Here is a 23,873-nt window from a genome sequence, read left to right on the forward strand (position 1 = left end):
TAAGATTGGGAGGGTAAGATTTGACAACCTTTAAGGTAACTTAACCTCTAAGTCCTTAACAAACATATCAGAGATATGAAAAATACCTACCGTCTCATAGTTTTATGGACATTTTGCATTATCAAAATAAATAAATTAAAGGATGATTTTGTAAATTTTTTTATTTCCTCTGTAGCCCCTCTTAGTGAAAGTCCCTTCTTTGATTTGATATTTTATCTTTTAATATTATCCAGAGTTTATTCTTTTTCCCTGCTTTCTCCAAAATGTAGTAATTATTGAAAAAAGTTAATTCTGTTTCCAGTTCTATTTACAACTGCAATAAAGCCTCTTTAAATATGGAATTAAATTTTGGAAACTCATCATTAAGAAAAATCGATTTGGGGCTTCAAAACATGACTAAGTTCTGCAAAGGAAGACGGTGATCATTTATTTTCTGTCACCTCCAAAGTTAACTGAGGGGTTAAGAAAAAAATCAACATTTTTTCCCCCCTGACAAGCAGACAGGCAATTCACAGACAAAACTGCAGAGCAGGGGATAAAAAGAGAAAAAAAATCTTGAAATAGCTGAATTTCCAATCTCCTCCCACTAGTCTCAGTGAAGGATGACTTCAGTCCCTTTCTTAACTAATTCTGTCACTGTAAAATCCTACAGTCATTCTTCCACACATAAAGGACAAATAAGCTCAAGAGGAGGATCTAGATGCTTTCAGTTTTAACTATTCACCAATAGTGGAAAAGGCAGAATGCCTAAGCTATGTCTTTGTGGCCAATAGGGTGGCTGAGTATCTCTCACATGACTCCCTGCCCCTGTCTTTCACATGGGCTGTAATTTAGTTCAATTCAGAACTGCAGATAGTACGGCTTCCACAGGAGCAAGGGATGCCTGAGCAGAAGTGGCTGAGTTCCGAGGGACTTTATGAAGCGCTTCTCTGCCCTTCCCCCGGCATGAAAAAACAGGGATTCTGCACCTGCATCAGGGACAGTCTGGTCAAAGGCTCTGCTCTGCCTCCGGGGACAAGGAACTAGAGCAAATAACCATTTTGAAATTGTAAGTATACATTTCTTTCTGTCAAGTGGACTGGTTAAAATAGTTTTCTGTCATATGCATCCGATATTCGAAGATTTGTGAGGGTCCTCTTTCCTGTGTGGATCGCGAGGCATTCGACGGGCAAGAAAATATTCGAGGGGGCAATTGTTGCATGTTTTTTATTATGTTAGAGAGAAAGAATGAAAAATAAAAGTCAGGCATTCCAAAGAGTAGCTGCAGGAGGCTGCACACCGGAACATTGCTCCAGTGTGCTGCTTTGTTCAAAAGAAAAAATGAAGGCACACACATATGTACTTAGTTCACTTCTTTTTTGCTCTTTATGTCTAATCAGATTTGATCTGTCCCCAGGAAAAATAAAAGACAAACTTTGCTGACTCCACTGACAAGGGCACCGGTGGACTTTCCGGACATCTGACAGTTATTATAATTAGCTATGAAAGACTGCTAAGACACTTGGAGGCAAATCGCTCTTAAATTCTGAACAATGGCTTCAAGCCAGGGCTTTCTTTTGATTTTGTTTTTTGAACCACCACTTTTAATTTTATAATCATGATAGGAACTCAACTGGTTTCAGTGTTTCTGTCCACAAAATGTGAAAAGAAGTCTCCGCACCAAGTGAAGGAGACTGAAAGTGGCCAGTGTAAAGATAGAAAAGACAGCTTTCTGTCTTCGGATCCATCCTTCCATGTATAAAGATTTTTTTTTTTTTTTTTAATTCCTAATAGGGTGGAGTGAGGATATGGGGGTGGGGAGGAAGCATGCGGAAGCTTCTTTATAGAAGAATGCTTGAAGACTAAAATAATTTGGGATTTCTTCATGCTAGCAGGCAAAAGATACGGTTAGCATCTAAGTTGCATTCATGGTAAGATTTTTTTTTTTTTGACGGAGTTTCAAACAGAAGCAACATACAAAGCAGTTTTTTGAAAAAAAAATACAATAATTGGAAACAAATGGGGGGTGAATGTTCATGTATTCCCTGCTTTCTCTTTCTATTCGGCTGGGGTAATCTAGCAATGCATTATGCTTTTACTTCTAGAATCATCCAAATCCTTAAAAAGTTATAAGTCAAGTCTCATAAGAAATTAAAAGGCAAATGTAATCAATGTGATTGTGACTGATGAAGACTTTGAACGACAAAGCTTCCAACAAAAAGAGTTTATAAGAGCCCATTGCCCTCCCCATTTTTAAAAGAGAATATTAACTCCATCAATTATTGAAAGGAATTATTCAAAGGCTCCAGACATAACTAATTATGGCTTAGGGAGCTGCCAGAGCAGAGCTTGTGTTCTAATTATAAAAGTCCACGACGTTAGGAATCGTTTTTTAAGGAGAACTTGGACACAAATTTTCATATAATCTTTTTAAAAATACACCATTTTTTTTTCTTTGTCTGCTCTCATGCTATCTACACCTCCCCCATCGCCGCCCACTGTGTGCTGAGACACCTGAAGGCTAGACATAATGATCAACAGAGCTCCAGCCTGTCTGGACTCCAGCCAGGTTTTTTTCCCTCTTCTACAATCAAGGAGCTTGCACGCAATGCATGCCGAGCCTCTTCCACTGCTATGTGCAGATCCGGGATGGAAGTCTTACACATACTGCGGAAAGATTAAAGACAACAATATCCCCTTTCTCTTACCCTAGACAGACTCAGTTTTTAACCCTTTCGTTACCTTTAAGACCAAGATGTCTTATGCACTCAAAGGCAGGTCTCAGGGGATCCTGCAACTCCTGCACCATATTATACAGAGACATATGCCTCATGTCGTGTAGAAATTTCCTCTCTACAGATCCCATCAGGGTATTTTAGGATTAACAGTGTGTTTACTAAACAAAACATAATTTGCTTGTACGGGGAATGCATTTTTGAAGGAACTTAAGCAGTGTGAAATCTGGGAAGAGTCAAAGGTCTGTGGAAAGGTTCCTGCAGAGCTTGCAGCAGGCTCTATACCATTTTTGATGATGCTGTTCTGCCAAAAGCTCTCTCTCTCTCCCTCTGTCTCTCTCTCATTCCCTCTCACACATACACTCAAGACATAAGCACCAGCCAGGCAAGTGTATCATTATATCACAGAGAAACCCAGGTTGGCTGGATGATGTCATCACATATAAAATTTTGCTTTTGTGGGCAACATTTTCAATCACCTAATCACCAGCGTCTGTTGGGTGTGGACCTATAGGAAGTTCATGTGTTTGTGGGGTTAACCGACACCCACAGGAAAGGACTATTTTATTTGTAGCTCTCTGACTCTTGAAGATGTGTTCATGGGGCAAAATGGGTATGTTTATCAAGATATATGTAGTCGGACAGAGTTTCCTGGTTTTAGGAGGTCTTATTAATATGCAGGTTGATCATTTCAGAGGTGGCTGAATTTCAATATGAATAGAACGTGGAAAGGGTGAGCATTGTAAAATCATTTGGATAAAAATGATACAATAACTGATTTTTATTATGACTTGGTATTTCTTCTTTGCTGTTAAAATTTTTGAAACCATTAAATCATATTTACTATTAGTTTCTGAGGAAAGAATGATTTTATACAAATGATTGAGAAGTAATGCTCATTTCTTGTGCTGTTCCAGGGGTATATCTCTGGATCTGATGATAGTTGGATTAAAATTTTGTGCACTTGTACAGCGTATAATTTTTTAAGCCTATTTTATGGGTCTTACATTCAATAATCACTCACCAGACAAGAGGTCAGATTTTTATTCTTGTACATGTTTAAGTACACTTTTTTTTCATTTTTCTTAAATCAAATAGAAGAAAGTTTAATACTTTAACCACAACATATTGCTGAATTTGAGTTCTAAATATAGAACAATTTTATATCCATACTGCCTCTTAACTACCAAGTTCTGAAATGTAATTTAAGTTAATCTTCATTAACACAGAATGACTGGTAGTAGTATTTCTTATATACCAAGTATTGTATACTCAATTTTTCAAGTTTAGGAATTTGCTCTCAATGCTTCTTCATTTTTGCATACTAAAAAAGGATTCATTGGAAAGAGTTTCAAAGTCTATTTCTATGAACAACACTATTTACTTGTCAACACAAAACCTAATGAGATTCATTGTGCCGATGTATTATTTCATTGTTTTAAAACAAGTTTAAAAATATTTTGCTTTCATATTACTATTGTTGGTAAAAGTACAAAACTTCAAGAATTGACATATTTTATACTTAGAAAAAAACAAGTAACACAAGTTAGGTGACATTTCTATAGAGAAATACAGCACTGTGAACTGATAAATAACTTTTTTGAGAAATTCTTAGACCTAACTAATTTTTACACAAACAGTTCTTGCAAACATACAGTGCAGTTTTGGCCCTGATGATGAATTATGTAATTTCTTCATCAAAGATAAAAAATTGATAAATATTTGGGTTTGAATTTCACCTACTTTCTAAAAAACAATGCATGACACTACCCAGTGGGGATACAGGTTACTAAAAAGGCATCTTTCAAAGACAAGAAGATAATGGACTTGATTGAAATAGTTTAAATACGTAAGGCCAATTCAAGAACAAATGGTTTTTCAAAGCATAACAGAGAAAGAACAATTTACTATAGTACAGTTTATTCTTCTTACACAATGGTAATGATTTATTTGAAATGGCAGAACAAACAGGAGATGTACCAACACAACCAAGGGATATCTTATGTCAGTAATAAACCAAGATTCTGTGTTTCATAGAATATTCTTAATCTAATTATGTAACTGAAGACTTAGCTAGAACCTGTACTCTTTAGCATATGCTGAGTTGTGATCATGTTTGTCTTACACATGCATGTATTCTGCTTATAATATATAATTAATTTGAATATAACTTTATCACCCAAAGTAATTGTTGGCACTATATTATGACAAGAGTTTCCAAAATATTTTAGAATATTAACATATTTTAATACAATGAAATGTGAATAGTGATATCAAAAAGCTATGTTTCTACTAACAGAGGGATATGCCCTGATATTGGGTAAATTAACGTACTGATGTTGTAATTATTGCAGATGCCTCGCATCAAAAATGTTTTGATCATATCCAAAGGTATGACTCTGCTTTGGCAAACAATACAAAATGTCATTATAAAAAACATCTCTCTTGTTTCTTACTGTGATGATGATTTCTAGAAGTAGACTCAATAGTCATAGTCCTTTATGAGAAGAGAAATTTTTTTTTTTAAAGCTCAGCCTTGAGATATAGAGCCTGATATTATTGTGGACTGTGCACTATGCAGAGAAGCATGCACAGGAACCTCAAGTTGCAATAAGAAAAGAAGGGAAACTGGTCTAGCTGCTTCATGCTTCAAATTTTATTCCTCCAAGCCAACATGTAGACAACACTCAAAATTAATCTGAGTGAAAATGATCACATTTATTTTCACAATTTTCAAAAGAACCATGGTCCTATAGGTACCCCACGGCGGAAAAGAGGTCAGAAAGTGATTGAATGTCCCACTGCCTGAAACCCAGGCAAACTCAGTGAGGCACTGGGGTCAAATGGGCTCATGAATCACAGATAGGAAATGAACTGTATATTGCATATTTAGAGGTTTAAAAAGAAACATTTGGGATATTTTACCGTAAACAGATTTAGGGTTGATTTTTGGCACATCTTTTAAAACAGCAAGCCTGCAGTTCAGCTGAAATAACTTTTTATATGTATAGCTAAGACCAGATGGCCACGTGCTCCTTTCTTATTTAGATGAGACTTTTCCTTTCAATAACATCTTTCTTCCTGACCTGCTTAAAAATTCCAGCGAATGAAATCAGCACAGGATTTTCAATTCTAATTGACCATGTGCAGAGGAAGGGCCAGTGGAGAAATCAGTGGAGGCATTGTGAGGCTCACTGCCTCAGTTTTGTCTTTGTGCTTTACTCTTAATAGCCAATATAAACTAGTTGAAAATATTTATTTTTTAGTAATATTAATATAGATGCAGGATTCATCTTCAATGGAAATTGAATGAGCTGTTTCTGTCATGGTGTCACAAAATTTAAAAATGTTATCATGCCTTACACAGCTTCAACTTGCTCATGAGAAATTTACAGGTTAAAAATATATTAAAACATTAACATAATGGTGATTTAAGATGAAAGAATGATGATGCTAAATTTATTTCCCTTGTCACTGAACTAAACTCACATTATTGGAAAATATGTATGCATTTTAAATTCACCATGAAAATACTCACTATCTAAGCTTCTTGGTCCACTGTGTGTATAATTTATATGAAGAAAATATTTTTTCCAGAGATTTTATTTCAATTTGAACTACTAAAACATATCAAAAGTAGAAGGTGATCTGCATATGGCATATAATTCAGTGAATTATGTATAATTTAAAACTGGCACCAAACTTTCCAGGTACTTTTCTTTTTGCCAAATTGTTATTATTATTATTATATTTTGGGAAGTGCTGAGGATCCAACCTAGGTGCTTGCACATGATAGGTACATGCTATTACCACTGAGTTACACCTGCAATCCCTCTTTCACAAATCCTTGACTCAATTGATTACTTTTTATTTATTACTACAGTTAACAATGTTCTCTTATAAAAATTTAATTTTATAATTGTACAAGTGAGAGATGAAATTAATTGATTGTAATACATTAGTGTGAACAATAAAATTAGGAGAAAACATGATCCAAAGGTTCATATTTTAAAATGTATAACAGAAATGATTTAAATTCCAAGTCAATTATCAATGTCATTGAAAATATTAGACTGGTCTCATAGTAACACTGCTTTTCATTTGTAATTCTTTGCCACACATTATTCAGGTAACTTTTTAAGCAAATCTATTAGTTGTCAAAAATAGTGTTTCTTTATCAAAAGCCACACTACTACAGTTATTTGAAAACTGCAAGTCTTATAAATGGTAAAACTAATTAGAATTCCTTTGGATAAAGAATATATAAAAGTTGATCTTGATTGTCTATGGAATTCACAATTCTGAAATCATGTTCCAAGCCGCCAACTATGAAATCAATTCTTTATGAACTTTGTGTAATTTAAATTTCTACCTGTAATGCCACATATAAGAATAATCATCATACCTTTAATTATCTATATTGTTCAATACTTCTCATATTAGATGATTTTCCCACTGATTTATGAATGATAAAAATCAATTTGGAAAACAAATATATGGCAGTGACTTAACCAATTCCTTGTTCTCCTTCCCACAATGAGTAAGATGTTTAGAAACCTAAGAGATCAAAAAGTATAAACAATAACATCAAAAAAATCCAATAATAATGTAGCATCTAAGTTATTAAATTATAAATACTTCTAAATTAAATTTATTTTTAAAGCAGCATATTTTAATTACTAATGAATCTAAACCTGTACACAGGAGATGATGGATAGTAGGATCTTGGGGAAAATGATTTGAGATTACATTAGTATTGTAATTTCAGATGATTGAGCCTAGGTTGTTCAGAACAGATTTAAATAAGAAATAAAACTCTAGGTTACTTCTGTTTTTTCTTTTCTGTTACTCTTGAAAATGGACAGGCCTTGATTCTCTAGGATCATGGATAATCACATGTGTTAAATAAAAATGAACCACTCTTTTTTTCTTTATCATTGAAATGAGTTTTGGTCTTCTCATTTGTGTGGGGTCATGAGTGAGGTTTCCTACTCTGTTTGTCTTCATGCTTCCTGATTCTTTTAGGTGAACAGCAAAGGAGAAATTATGGTCAGTTATGGAAGTTTTGCAGCTGTGCAAAATGTGTGCCCTTGCCATCTCTCCTTTCCTGTTCTGTAAGGCTGTGGTGATCAGCCTGAGACAGGGACAGAGTCTTTGAGAAACTTAGGTCCCCTTGAGCTCTATTTTTGTCTGTTTTCATGCTCCTTCATAAGGACCTTTCCCAGACCTTAGCACCTTCTTGAGAGTTGAAGCCTCCCCACCCAGTGTGCTCTGCTCTCTGCCATTTCTGCTTTGTTAGGACTTTGCCTCATCCTTAATTGTGCAGCTTATGATTCACACGCAGAGCTGGTGCTTTTTCTGTTGTTGTTGTTTTTCTAATTTTGTATTTTTAACTGCAAAGGAAGTGGGGCTCACAGGGTAGCCTGAGGATAAATGTAGGGACAGATGCAGATGTCTTTGGCATTCTGAAAATCCGCAGTGTTGTAAACAGAATAATATGATGACATTGAATTTGACTGGGCAGTTCTCACTTGGAGCAGTGAAGTGAGCCCACTTGAGTGGGGAAGGCTTCCCTCAACCAATACAGTTGGGCTGAACTCGATTTACTCTTGCAGTTCATACTTGATTTATTTCCTTCAGGAAAATTAGTGTTTTAAGTTAAAAGGGACTGACGTCTCTTTCAGCAAACGTTGGAGTAGAACAAGAAAGCAAAAGCATGAAAAAGGGATTATGTCCATAAAAATATGAGAGTGTAAATGTATCAGATAATCCGAAATTAAGAGAATATGACAAAAATGCTCTGCACATTTTCATCATGCATGTGAATTATCTAGAAACCCATATATAAATGTAATCCATTTGTGACAGAACACCAGAAATGAGCAAAATTTCCTTTTAAGGTTTTAAAAATTAAGTCCATTTTTGTAGAAGCATTCCTAAAAGAGGCCTATTTCACTGATTTGTATAATAGTTGGATTTCCATGTTACTATTAGTCATCTACCAGGATATTATTGCAAATATATTGGGAGAAAATGAAACACTCAACCACTACTCTGGTTTTTATGAGCCACTCTGCCAAGTGCCTCTTAGACTAGGAGTTAGAAATTTAAGACTAACAACAATGACTACGAAGAAGAAATTCATTCTTGGTCAGTCTGAGGATAGAAAAGGGTTAATTTTTAGAATCTTTGTGAAGAGGAAGGGGGGGGGGGATCTGGAAGATAAAAACCAAGCCAGAGAGACCAAGCGGCTAGTGACTTGGTTGTATTTATGGATTATACTCCACGTTGAAAAGAGGAAAATCAGAGCTGTAAGATGACGCTGCAGGGGTCGTCTGGACTTTTCACTGAGTCTAAAGTCTGTTTAGTCTATGCTTATTAAGGCCTGGTTTTGACCTTTGCCCTCCTCGCTCCTCCCTGTTCCAGGTGCAACATTTTGCAAGTGCTTTACCCTGATTGGACAATATGTGCAAGTTTCCAAGTGTGAATGAACCCAGTATGTAAAGCGTAGAAAGTAACCCTGTAGTTATGATGCTCCCATTTTAGCAAAATCTGTAAACTTATGCCAACTTTCTTTATAATTAATAACAGTGACTAGACCTCTTCTTTAGGCTATAACTAAGGCTATTCAAGTATAACTTACAGCTAAAACAGATGGGTACATTTTCTAAGAATATATCTAGGTGATTTCCATCTACACTAATCTTTTTGCAGTGGATATAGAAAACGAGTGATTTCTTTAAATATTCAGACATATATTAACTTACAGCAATCCATGACGCTCTAATGCTCAGGTGTATATTTTAATGGACTAATTGTATTTTTAAAATTGCATTAAGTAACTAAAAAAAACACAATACTCTGCCTTCTTAGTAAAACTTTACTAAAGGTTTTAACTACAGCATTCTAAAATTAAATTTATCTATTTACATATTTGATAAATAAAAACAAAATTTATTTATACATATTAATTTATATTTGAATAAAATAGTCATGTTTATGCCTCTAAATGCAATGACATCTCATATACATAAAGCATTAAATGACTCAAAATTAGCCATATAAAATAAAAGGGAGAAATAAAGTTATGCAAGTATTGAACTATATTAAAAAGATTTAGGATTTTGTTTAGTTTTTCTGCTAAATGTTTTGCTTAGCACATAATTTTCTAAATAACATAAATTCATTCATTTTAAATATGTTTTTGAATTCTGAAGAAAATTAAATCTCTAACTTTTGACCAAAAAATTATTTTACAATTTCACTGGAGGAGTGATATACAAATATTACTTTTAGCTAGGATAAAAGCTAAGCAGAATAAACTTCATTCCCAGTTCCTTTCCCATATTCTGATTTCCCTCTGGCTATAGAAGTAATTCCTATTTCAAAATTGTTAGGTCATCTTTCTTTCTTCTTCTTTTTTTTGGGGGGGTGCGGTGTAGATCATTTTTTTGTATTTCTATTTTTATGCTTCAGTTCCTAACTAGCTGTTTTAAAATTTATCTTAAAATTATTGGAAATGGAACAATATATCCTTCTATATTTTTAATTTGAAAAACCATGATGTTGATTAACTACAAGGATTTCACTTAAACGATTTTTCTCCTTGCCTCAACTAATTTCCATGGCTGCAAATATTGAGAAAATATGCCCCTTGTCTCCCTTTCATCTCTGTTCTTTAGAATTGAGCCTTTTAAAATTTAACTGTTTTCATGTTACACAAAGGAATTGATAATATGGTTAAAACATTATAGTTTAGCATATGCTCTGTTTTTCCCATTTTATTCTCTTACAAAGAACTATGTATTATAGTTAGCTTCTTGCATGGATATCTGTTTTCTTATTCCTGACTCCCATTTTATATTATAAGAATGCTCATTTTGAAATATTTTAGAGAAATACAAAAATTCTCTTCAGTTTGGTGTACTAAGAAAATATTAGCAGTATCATTAAAAAGAAGCAAATGGCTTTTTTAAAAAAGTGTCCTGAAACTGAGGTTCATATTTGCATACAGTATTACTACATATTTGCATAAACGAAGTGCTCATGCATGCTCTTACAGACTTCTTTCCTCAACGCCCCTGTTTCTGTCTGAGTATCTCAGTGTAAATCTCCACTAGTGCCTTTACTGTCACCTGTTATCTTAAAACATTATCTATAGGAGAGAAAACTTCAATATATGCAGGTAAGTTTAAATGGGTCTTCCCTCCTTTAGTTTCCTTACTTATTAAATGATTGGGGTAGCACTATATCAAGAGATACCTAGAGTCAATTTAAAACTTAAGTCAAAATATTAATGCCTGAGGAAAAAGAACTAGCATACCTTGGTTAGATATCTCAGATTGCTATCCTCCTGAACTATTTCCAAATTGTGTTTGTGAACTGCGTGTTATTTCAAGATTGGATGATTAGTATCCAAAAGTAAAATATTTACTCAAAGCAACATTTGGTTTAACATAGTCAGCGGATGAAGACAGATGAGTTTGAAAGACTTCTCTCTCTCTCTTTTTTTTTTTTAGGTTCTAATCAGAGTATATCATACTCCACAATTGTGACTCTTGATCTTCTAGGCTAGATGTATATTATAAAAAAAAAACCTAATACAATGACTTCAAACAACCACACTATTTCTTAAAAGAATATATTGCTGTATAATGTATATACTATATATATATATATATATATATATATATATATATATAAAATTTATAAGTTTTCTATTCCAAATCATTTATTCAAACACATCATATTTTTATTGTAAAGGAAATTCACGAGTTTGGAAAACTGCTTTTTAAAAGTTCTGTTTGGGTCTGGGGGTGTGTCTCAGTGGTAGTGTACTTGCCTGGCATATGTAAGGCTCTGGATTCTTTCTTCAATGCTAAGAAAGCAAGCAAGCAAGCAAGCAAGCAAGAAAGAATGAAACAAAATTATGTGTGAAGTCTCTTTTATAATTTGATGAAATAACTAAAATATATTCCCTAAATTTTATTGAACTCTCTTTCTTGCTTTCTTTGTTTTCTCAGTCATTATCATCTTCATTAGCTTTAAGCTACCAATATTCTTTCCCTCTATGTAATTATACAGTCAGTGTCGCTCATGTGAGTCCTTTTTATTGTTGTTTTTGTTAAACTCTGGTTAACTCATTAACAACCTTTCAAAATTCTTATGTCTGTTTCTCATTATACACACACAGCAAATAAAAAGAAGCTCTGGGTAAAGAGTCAGAAGACTTATTTTGGAATAGCAGGGAGACTCTATTTTGGCCCTCTTTTCCCTTTCAGAGAAGTGAGGCTAGTGGTCCTCCAAGGTCCTAGAACATTTGTGTATAGGATTACCTAAAATGAAACCAGTAGGTAGTTGGTGAATTCTGAGCTATCAAAATTACACATGCCAAGTGGTCCATTCTAATTAAAATGTAGTCTCACACTTAATCAAGACTATTCCCTTTAATAATTTAATTTCCCCTTTGTAAATCTTTTGTACATTAACTTTCATTTCTATGTGTTCCTTCTGAACGGTTGTTCTTCATCTGCATCTGCTGGTTTTCTACATTAAGTATCATTTATAGAATCACATAGCTGAAGGGAATCTTAGATAATTATGGTAATGCATTTTACTGATAAGCTGAGTGAAGTCAGAAAACAATGCAGTCCTTTATTTTAAGAATTATTTTGTGTAGGAATCATTCTGCACAAACTCTGTAATAATCTGGAGCTATTTGGGTAGCACAACAAAAGAAGGAGTTCATTGTAAGATAGATCTTACACATGATACATACCATGATATTACCACATGATATGACCATGGGGGTTTCCTAAGTGCTGATTTAGACTTTAGTAGCAAGAACTACAAAATGATGTTCTCAAAGTATTTCCAAACTTATTATGCTTAAAGTTAGCAATGCCACTAAATTTATAATAGGGAAGTTGATCCATGAATAACTGTTGAGGAAATTTGCCAACCGTTTTTCTTGAATTTTATCAATGCAAACTTACTGAGATTTCTTTTTTTATGAACAAGTTAAGTTACAAATTCTCTTGCTAATTTGGTCGAAGCTAGTTTATAACTGTGATGTGCACATACTAAACTTACATTGGGAATGAACATAAGGAATTGAATTTGTAGTTTCAGAAGTCAGAAATAGCGATAATATTAAAAATCCAAAAATAGAGAGTACAGCATGAGTAATGGTAGTCTATGGAGGATAATATTACTAGTGAGTTAAATAGTGAGTGTAAAATAATTACAGGAAATCACTTAACATATAAAGATTATAAAATATATTGAGAACATTTTTCTACTAAAGTCTACACAAAAGATTTAATTTATTCACATAGGAAATTATAAACAACAGTTACTCAGAAAATATCAAGAAGCAGTCATATACAAATTTCTAAAACCTCCTTGTTCAATAAAATGATCTCTGCTTCTGGAATATTCTATAAACACAGAATTGATCCAAATTAAATTAATTTTGTAGATATCCACAGCATATAAAATCAAGGTGTCATTGATTTATCCATAATATTCATGTTGCAAAAATGTGTGTGATTTTCTTTATTATTTAAAATAATGTATCAGTTTATTCAAATAGTTACATAAGACTGATATTTAGTCATATTAAAATGAAGAAAAATAAAAGATGAAAGAACATATTAAATATAGAAAGCAGCTTTTAAGTTGAAAATGTGAAACAATTTATTTAATGAGAATCATGAAGATATTAAATAATATTTACTTATATAATTCTGTGAGACTTTGATATGTCTATACCATTTATACATGTTAATATATAATATGCTATTAATGATTGGATTTGAACTTGATAGGGAAAATTTTAATTCCATAACAGCAGCCAATGTTGACTTTGTAGACCTGAATCTCCTTCCAACAACTTGTCAAATGGGATGTTAAAACAAAATGAAGAATGAACCTAGAAAATATCAATGCCTACTAAATGTGCATTAAATAAAGCATAGTGACATTTCTATGAATAGAATGTAGGTTTCTTTTACTTTAAGGCAATTTATTTATTAGAGTCAAATCTTAAGAGTTCAAGAGTTCAATGATCTAGTTTATGAAATAATATAACAATAGAAGAAAAAGAAACAGGTTTTAGAAGAGAAGCAAGTAACCCAAATTCCCAGAGTAAATTATCTTGAGTGATAAGTATAATTCAATTTCTTGGTTGTCTCCTTAAAAAAGATTAGATAAAGGGAAACAAAAGGCACAATGGACCCATTTGATAGAAAACACTAGCTCAGACGAAAGTCTTGCTGAGGATAAAGTTGAGCAGTTTATATTAATAAGGAGCCTGAAACTTCCTACAGAAGCATCTGAACCCTTTGTCCTCTGGTTACCTCATCTGAAGCAGTCCTCCTATAAAGAGTCATCACAGCTGGCCGTGGGTGCATGCCTGTAATCCCGTGTTTTGGGAGGCTGAGGCAGGAGGATAAGGAGTTCAAAGAGAGCCTCAGCAAAAGCAAGGTGCTAAGCAGCTCAGTGATATCCTGACTCTAAATAAAATACAAAATAGTGCTGGGAATTTGGCTCAGTGGCCAAGTGCCCAAGTTCAATCCCCAGAGGTGGGAAAAAGTCTTCAGAGCACATACTGTATATATTTCACACCAGAGACATTCGTTAAAATTTGTAGTAAGTCATAGGACTATGTATGTCTCATCTAATTCATCAAAATTTCTCTTTGGTAAGTCTCATTATCATCTTATTTTGGAAATGGGATACTTAGAAGCAGAGTAACTAAGTGACAAGCACAGGATGGTATAATGCCTGTGGAGTAGGACTAGGATTCAAACCTGGAGGCCATAGAGAGTCCTCGTCAATGTGTCTGACTGCTCTGCTCCATGACTTTCTTAATTTTTGTCTTACAATATGGGATAATAGGCAGGGGATAGTCAAAGTAATACAGCACTTTCCAAAATGCAACATAGTATTAATTTTAGAAAGGATGCTGGCCTATCTCACATTATCACAACAAATCAATACTTGGATGTGCAGGTCAAATCTCTCTAATGAGCTTCATTATGAGGAAGATTGAGATAGAACATATATAAGCACCATGGGAAAGCCCATTTATTTTACTTACTTATTTAAAATTTCTGTATACTCAACTCTCTTGAAATTAACCCCAATCATATTTGACCTGTATGGATAATGTCCATTTTATTTCCAGAGCAATTATGTTTGTTTTATTAAATCTTTTGGTTTTCAGTTATATTTCCCTTGTGGTTCCTCAGTTTTCTTTTTCTATCTCCTTTACATATTCAACCCGTTATATTCTTCTATTCCTTTTTTCGGGTGGGGTGGATGGGGAGAAACCAGGGACTGAACTCAGGGGCACTCGACCACTGATCCACATCCCCTGCCCTATTTTACATATATTTTTTAAAAATGTTCTTTTTTTTTTTCAGTTATAGGTGGACACAACACCTTTATTTTATTTTTATGTGGTGCTGAGAATCAAACCCAGTGCCTCACATGTGCCAGGCGAGAGCGCTCTATCACTGAGCCGTAGCCCCAGCCTTATTTTGTATTTTATTTAGAGACAGGGTCTCACTGAGTTGCTCTAGCACCTCACTTTTGCTGAGGCTAGCTTTGAACTTGAGATCCTTCCACCTCAGCCTCCCGAGCCACTGGGATTATAGGCGTGTGCCAGACCCTGGCCTGTTCCTTTTAAATAGAAGGAGTCCCTAAAAAAAAAAACAAAAAAAAATCAATAATGTTTGAGATATAAAAGTTAACTCAGCATTTACTGATCTTGGCTATAAGTCATTCATAGTAGCTCAGGAGACCAGTCTGTAATGGCTTCCATCTAAATGCCTGTAGCCACCAGTAATCCTAAAAAAGGACTAAATTGAATCCAAACATAGTGCTAGCAATGTGTTACAATGTAGACATCTCATAATCAATGTCAAATGCTTATTGATTGCTAGCTCTGGGGAAGACATAGGGCATCAATACATTCATGTTCTCATGGTTTAAAAAAATAAAATCTGTAGAAAATCTTCATCTTCACTGAGAGATAATGAGGTTATGGAGTTTGTCAAGGATTAAAAATATATACTTAGGAATACAAAGTCTAACAATGATTTTTTTTTTTTTTTTGCACTGAAAAAAATCTCCCTAGGGAACTAAATTTTGGTTTAGTTAGAGACTTGTTTGGTTGGACTCACCTGATCTCTCTTGTGACTAGTTAAGCATCAACTGAATGTTTCTAGATGTGAAACTGTGACTCAAATCAACTTCTCTCTTAGAGAAGAAATGTAAGTCATTGCCCGAAATTTTTCTTGTTGATTCTCAGCTTTCTAAAAAATACTTCTTGTTTTTATGTCAGGTAGTGAAACTCACTACAGAAACTCATTTATTTTATGAAAACAGTACAGCATTTTTCATTATAAAGTAGGTCTGAAAAAAATTCCTATTACATGTATTTTCATCTACTTAAAAATATTTTTGAAGATGTCTGCTTTTTTTAAAACATGTTTCTAGTGTGTCTATGTGCAATTTCAACCTAATGTGGTAGAACTTTTATTACAGATAAAGGGCAATATCACAACAGGGAACTGGAAAGTATTGTGACCAAATGACCTGTCTGTTGTATTGCTCTTAATTCTAAGAAATTATACCATAAATCTGAAATTGTCTTTCAAAGCCATGTTGAAGAATTGCCATTATTTATCCCTGAAAAATAAGTACTCTAATCAATCTTTCAAGTGAGTATTGGGTAGTCATGGCAAAAGTCTTTAAACTCTTAATAAAAAGTTTTAAATTGGAATTCTTGTTCATAATTTTCATTCAGTTTTCTCTTCAACCTTAATATTTATGAGGATTTTCAAGTCATTCATTGACATATTCATGTGCTATCATGATTTTTATTTTTTACCATCTAAATAAAGATTAAACCTACTATTGTGTCCTTACAGAGTAGGAAGCAAAGAAAGAGTTGCTAACAAAATTGCATAGCTTATTGTCAAGGTAAAATAACAGAGACTGGATCACTGTGCTACTTGATTTCCATACCTATTTGGGCCTTTCTTGATGCTAAGGACTGATACACAGGGGGAAGTATATCAGGAACTTGAGAAAAACTTATTCTCTACCCTTCAGTGTTCACAGTACAGTTGATTCAAAATAAAATTTTAAATTATTCCAGGTTATGGATTCATTTGGTTTAAAATATAAGCTTAAATTTTTAAGAGAAAACTATTTTCCATATTTTATAAAACATATTTTGTAAAAAACTTATATTTGAAAATAGCACCTTCAATTCCAGCACAATCTTAAATGAGTAGAAGTTCCATGAAACTACATTCTCAAGATGGTTTTTATTCAACATTGCAAAGTTAATTGATATTTATAATGATGACTAGAGGAAAAAATTTTCTGAAGTCTTTAAATTATAAAACCAAATACTGAATTATATTTAAAAATTAGAGGATAAAATCTATGTATTGATTCCTAAAGGTTTTGGAAATAAGAACCCAGGAATTAGTCAAAGACTTCAGTTAATTTTCAGAAAAAACTAGGCATTCCTGTATTAATATTTTCTTTTGCTTTATGTAATGTGTAGGGATATTCTTTTAAATGAGGCAATTACTTCTTGATTTGATAGGGAATACAATGGGATAATTTTTAATTAACTAAATTATACTTTTCCCAATTCTTCAATCATGCACATGCCAAGATAAGAGAGAAAGAACTAAGCAGGAATATCTTGTATGTGGCCAAACAGGTCGTTTCTGCTATAGGGTATTTGTCCAGATAAATCAACAGGCATTTATTTGGAAGAACTCATATATACTCCCCAAAATAAAGAGGATCTTAAAATTAATGCCTGTCACTCTGTGTCTTAGGATCCATCCTCCTCACAGCCACGATGTTATTGAGAGTTTAGATGGGCCCCGAATGTGCCCAGTTAGAATAAGTGCAATTCGCATAAGTAGTGATCCTGTGTCCTGGGTCAGTTTAAGTACTACCTGTGATTGCCTCAAGAACCTTCAAGATTAGGCCTGGCCTCTTCTTGTGGCTTGAATCCCTGCTGCCACACACCTTTTCCAGCAGACCTGAGCCTAAAAGAGTAGTGGTCTCAGAATCATACCAAGGAGTAGAAGAGGTAAGATGTCATAATTTTTATGGAGGCAGACAGATGGAGACAGAATACCCTCATCAGACCGTAATTTCTGGAATGGATTGGATTCTCATAGTAGCTCCTGGAACCAGTGATTTTAGAAAATTGGCCATCTGACCACCTGCAATTGTCAAATGAGATCTTGCCTCTCATAACCTTGAACTTGGGCCTATGTTTCTTTGTTCCTTCCTCTTACCATTAAAGTCTCATATTAATTTCATCAGTATCATCATTGCTGTTTTTCTACTTCTCTTCTGTATGCCGGATGTATGAGAATTGGTTTATATAGTCTTCAACTCATCCTCAATTAACTTTAAGGATATTTGAGCCAGATGACACAATCATACTTCCTGGAAATTGCTCTTATCCATGTCAGAGGTTTTGATGGTTTCTGAGAATGGACCCATAAGGAGATTTGGCAAATAAAACTGCTGAAATGATTTTAACTAAGATAGTTTCCAAGACAACATAGATGGAATTTTAAAAAAAAAATAAAGAAAGAAAGAAAATGAAATTCCAAGGAGGTGGCAAAGGAACACATTGTGAGAACTAAATGGAGGCCCCAATGGGGCACGGTGACCTGGGAATCTGGATAAAGCTGGTAAGGCATTGAGAGAAAGGCCACTTTTCTCCTTTGGTCATACAGACTCAGATGCTAACCTTGAGAGATTTCAAGTGCATGAAAAGCAGCCTCTGTCTCTCTGTGCTGTTCTTTCATTTTTGTGGAAATAACTCTTCAGCAGGATTCCCAGTAGATATCACAACAACTAGGTTGATGCTCCCCCTGGGATGGGTCATCCCTTCCCGTTAATAGTTGAGTATCCCTAATGAGCCTCTCAGTATCAATATGGTTCTTTATGAGGTAACACTCAATCTTTGACTGTGACATATGTATCTTCTCAGACCATGGTCTTTAGTGGGCTCTTGAATCTCTTTGTCTCTCAATACAGCTAGTTTCAAGACTTTTGAATGCATTGTCATAGCTTTTATGTTGTTAAATATTAGATGCTAACAAGATATGGCTATTTCAATTACCGAGAGAATAAGTAAGAAGATTGTGTTTTTTTGTTTGTTTGTTTTGTTTCACCCCTGGTGCTGGTGATTGAACCCAGGGTCTCATGCATGCTAGGCAAGTGTGTTACCAATGTTCTACATTCCCAGTCCAAGATGGTAGAATTTTATTTTGCTCTTAGTTTTCATGTTTTTTTTTTTTTCTTATTGGATCAATGTGTAATATATGAATTAGTGGAAATACTCAAGCAAGGAATGAAAAAATCATTATATAGTACCAGGACAGAATCATTACCCTTTACTCCTTATGTGTTTTAAAGTAATTAAAGAATTAAAATATTTTGTAATGGTAGCATAATGTCAATTCTTTAAAATTGTGCAATCTGATAAAATATATTTTAAAAAGTAGTTGTTAAAGCTCCTTGTTTTGTTTTTGGCCAGTTTTATATTTCCTAATAGAGCAAGGGAAGGTTGAATACAGGTTTCATCATGAAAAATCTTCATCTATATTCTTTTTGACTTATTTTTCTAATTTTGTACATATTATCATTGTGCCTCAGAGAAATGAAATATCAGCACAGTTAATTAAAGAAATATATTTAGATTCTTTAAAGGAAAATTAATAATGTGTTAAACAAGCCTTCCTACATATTTCTAAATTATGATTAAAAAATAAAATGGGGTATCAAAATAATAGTATGAAATATATGTAAATATACCTGTTCCTGTGCAGAAAATGACCGTATGTTTTAAGCAATGCATTAAACACTTTTTGTTTTTAAGAAGTCAATAAATAGCACCCTTCTTCCCCACACAAGTCCTGAAATGAATCAAAAAGCAAAACAACGGGTGATAGAAAGTACCATTATTACTGTTATAACTGATCATTTTATACAGTATGGCTCATACCTTAAAGCATGTAAGCTAAACATTCAGAGCCCAGAGGCCATCTGGAGAACAAACATTCTACAGGCAGAACAGTTCCCCAGGGAGAGGAACAGAGAAAATGAGATGGAGAGAGACAGAGGAGAGAGAAAGAGTAAGGAAAGAAAACAGAAGAGAGAAAGGAGATGTGGAGATCACATGCCTAGTGGTTCCTTCCAAATATTCCAATTAAATACTCTCTGGTGCAGAATGAATGGGATAGGGTAGGGGGTTCTGAGTGTTGTGTTAGTGGAGTTCATTACTGAAGAAGAGTCAAAAGCAGAGTAAGAAACTTTTTCCCAAAGAAACAGACATGAAAGAAATCAAAGGCAGCATACAAAGTAAGAAAAGAAGTAAAAGAGGTAAGAGATGGCTTTAATATAATAAATAAATAAACAAATAAATAAAAATTTAACTAAATTTTTCATCTAAATTAATATTCACAAGGACACCTAACAAATCTCCTATACATTATCATATAATTAGGAGTGAGTTTTTCAGGAAAAAAAAAAAAGAGTTACCAGAGATTAAAGTGATTACCAGAAATCTCCATTTAAGAGCATCAGTAAAGGGCTACTGGGAATTCACACTAGAGCCATATGCCCCTTATTCTCCCAGGGAGTAAGATTCCAAATTACATAAGGCAGAACAAGTTGATCCTCCATCAAAACCAGCCATAAGAAAATTTCTGCCCAAACTACTGTCAACCCCACACCAAGTATTCAAAGCTGGTTTCACCATCAAATTTGACATATCCTTTCAAATAAAGGTTTTAATTCAACATTTCTGCAGAGGCACCTACTAAAACTGCCTAACTCAAAATACCTAAAATAACGGGACATGATAACCACCTATAAAAGCATTATATATATATATATATATATATATATATATATATATATATATATATATATATATGCCTAAGAGTCATATAGGATAAAACCTTTATACTAACCTTTAAAAATTATTGATCATCAGATCACAAAAGTAGAGCATTTCCATCCACATCATTTCATCATATAGTATTAATTTTTGCAGAAAATAGAAACAATTTTGCTTAAAATGTTGGTGGAGCATGGAATTTTTTCATGTATTTTCTTCATCATTTTCTGTAATTTTCATTGATATTGGTCCTTTACCATCCAGGGCCATTGCCAACAGGTAGGTCAGAGCATAGAGTGGAAAGGACTTTCAATATGGCTGACTCTCAGCATATTCTAGAGCTGTACTGAGCACTGAAAAGCCTTCACGTGGGAATAATTCTAACACAAAAAAATAACGTTAGTGTAAAAGCAAAATTGCAGCATCCAATAGAGTTCTATTGACCTAGTTTTAAAACAAGTTATAAGTGGGATCAGTGTCAGGGTTTACCAATGCTTGCTGTAGCAAAATATACCTGAAAAGGCTGGTCAGTATTCAGATAGTCATCTTCTAGACATATGACGGTCTTTGTATTAGGATTTTCTAGAGAAGTAACCACTAGGATATGCATACACACATGCATGCACATTCACAAAAGAGAGTTTTTGTTTTGTTTTGTTTTAAAGAATGGGCTCATGCAATTGTGAAGGCTGGCAAGGACCTGGAAGGAAAAGCTGCATTCAAGTCAGGAGGGAGCTTGTTGAAGAATTCTCACAAAAATCATGAGTTTACAGATTCATGTCCATAGCATCCCATTCTTATGGAGAAACTCCACAACTATGTGGGTTAGTCTATTCTAGGAATCCCATCCAACTCCTTTGTGAGCCCATGGCTTATTGACACAACCACATTCATGTAGCACTTGCTACCTATCAGGAAAATGGCAGTGATTTGAAGATTACAAACAGAAATATGACAGAATTAAATTTACATTCTAGAAAGATAACCCAAGCATTAATTCAGAAGAGGTAACATTGTGATTGCCAAAATTAAATATGGGGTTCAAGTGTGAAATATAACTTGTGTTTTTCCCAAACTGTTTATTCTCTAAACAAAGACTGAAAAAAATAAACAGCCATTTTCTTTCTTCTTCATCTTTGTTCTCGTTTACTTACTAAATCAGTATAGTTTCAGGCAAGATCTAATTTTATTATTTGAATGTATAAAAAAAACAAATGCAGCCCACAGAGGAAAAATTCTCATTTGACAATCCTCAACTTGTTGAGACTATGCTGGGTCATCAAGGGTCTGACGTTGCTTGGGTCCCCCAACAACCCACATTAAGTGTTCTGTCCTGCTCAAATCCACTTTGCATGGAAATGTTGACATTCTTCATTTAAAAAAGAAATCATATAAAAGGAAATATTTCAGATGTGGAAAATGCACAGTGTTGACATTCTAACTGAAAGTGACATTCTCTTCCATTGCCATGTACTTGAAGGGAGCAAGAGAGTTATAGTGAAGTCAAGAATTTCATACCGTAAGATAAAAAACGTTGATTCTCACCAGAAATTAAGGGGGGGGAAAGGAAGAGTAGTTTTACTTTAAGGTTCCTTATTAGCAAAGTCCCCAGGTTTTCTCTCACTGGGCATACAAAATATGTGAGGCATCTCAATGGGCACCTGCAGGCATACATCTCACCATGTAATGTTAAAACACTTAAATATGCCACACATCCTGATTACATTGAATATAAAGAATGTTGTAAAATTTGTGTAATTTGTTTTCTGCAGTGCTCAATGATAGATGTGAATACATGGCTTACAATAGCATGCCATTATATTTTAATGGCTTTAATAATCTACCTTTATCACTGAAAATTTATTTTCATTTTAACTTGTAAAAATAGAGAAAACCAGTTTTTATTTTTAAGCATGTTTCTCAACTATGTATAGAAATGCATTTAACACTAGGCCACATTGTATCTCAGTGCATTCTTATACAGAGAATTTAAATGTATAAACAATCATAACTCAAGTTTCCTATTATTATGTGAACCTATTGTTTTGTTACATATACCTCTCCAGTTTGCTTATGCTATTTCCTCCTGTTGAAATTATTTTTCCTTACTCTTTCTGGATGTTCAAATGCAATTTAACTCAAAGACCACCTTTTCCAGTGCATCTCCCCTATCTGCTATTGCTGCACTTAAATTCTTTAAATTCCAATAACCTTTTAGCTCTATCCTGCACAGCTTCTTTAATCCTTAGTAGACTATTCCTTCAAGGTAGGCAATCACTCAACAGAACACTCTTTTTTTAAAAAAATATATTTTTTGTAGTTGGACACAATAACTTTATTTTATTTATTTATGTGTGGTGCTGAGGATCGAACCCAGGGCCTTGCACATGCGAGGCAAGCACTCTACCACTGAGCCATAACACCAGCCCCTCAACCAAACACTCTTGATCTAATAGTACAAAATGTATGTTTGTTTGAATATTGAATTAGTGGACAAAGACTTTGAAAAAATATGCAAAAATCCAAGAGCTGGTTCTAGAACTAAAATATTCCTAGAAATTCAAGAAATAATTTTAGTTCTATATATTTTGATAAGCTGAATACAAAAGCCTGAACAATCAAGGGAAATCCAAGAGCAGTTGTTCAATTTTTATTACATAATAGCTTTTTCTTTGATTCCTATGTCTTTACAAAGCTGTGCTTAATAAATGACAATGGGTTACTTTTACTTATTTTAATGGAACTATGTCCTAAATATTAATAATTTAAAAGTATAAATAGTGAGCCTATCAAAGAATAAACCTTGAGAAACAAATGAATTTCATAAAATAGAAGTATCACTATGATCTTATGACTTACATATTTCTGAGAATCATTAATATCCATTTATTCTTTTACTCAAGAAACATTTATTGAGTACTTGTTTTAAGTCTGGGACTTTTATAAATGCCAAGGAGACAAAAGTAAAGGGACAAATTCTATGCTCACAGTAAACACATACATAATCAGTCAGGTGGCCATATAATAAAAGATAAGTCAAAGAATGTTGGAAGTTGGGTATGACAATTTTTGCAAGGCTATCAGGAAAGAACTCTGTAAGGAAGCATTTAAGCTGAAAGGGTAATGGGAGGAACATGAACCACCAGAGTTTTCCATACCAGGTGCATAGCAATGAGAAAATGTGTGGAATCTTATTA

At 33.8% G+C, this 23,873-nt stretch overlaps 1 long non-coding RNA gene across 2 annotated transcripts in view; it reads left to right on the top strand.

Moving 5' to 3' along the window:
- The first annotated feature begins 733 nt into the window (after nt 1-733).
- Nucleotides 734-23,873, top strand: part of LOC124106893 (uncharacterized) — a 79,371-nt gene continuing 56,231 nt past the window's right edge. The window contains exon 1 of one of the 2 annotated variants that reach the window (XR_009228788.1): nt 734-1,048. This is a non-coding gene — a long non-coding RNA (uncharacterized LOC124106893). The remainder of the gene's footprint in view (nt 1,049-23,873) is intronic. The other variant, XR_006856222.2, reaches the window with a different exon arrangement.

Source organism: Marmota monax, unplaced genomic scaffold, assembly GCF_021218885.2.
Source record: "Marmota monax isolate L192 unplaced genomic scaffold, Marmota_monax_Labrador192_F-V1.1 WCK01_AAM20220418_F8-fsc00099, whole genome shotgun sequence".
Taxonomy (NCBI): domain Eukaryota; kingdom Metazoa; phylum Chordata; class Mammalia; order Rodentia; family Sciuridae; genus Marmota; species Marmota monax.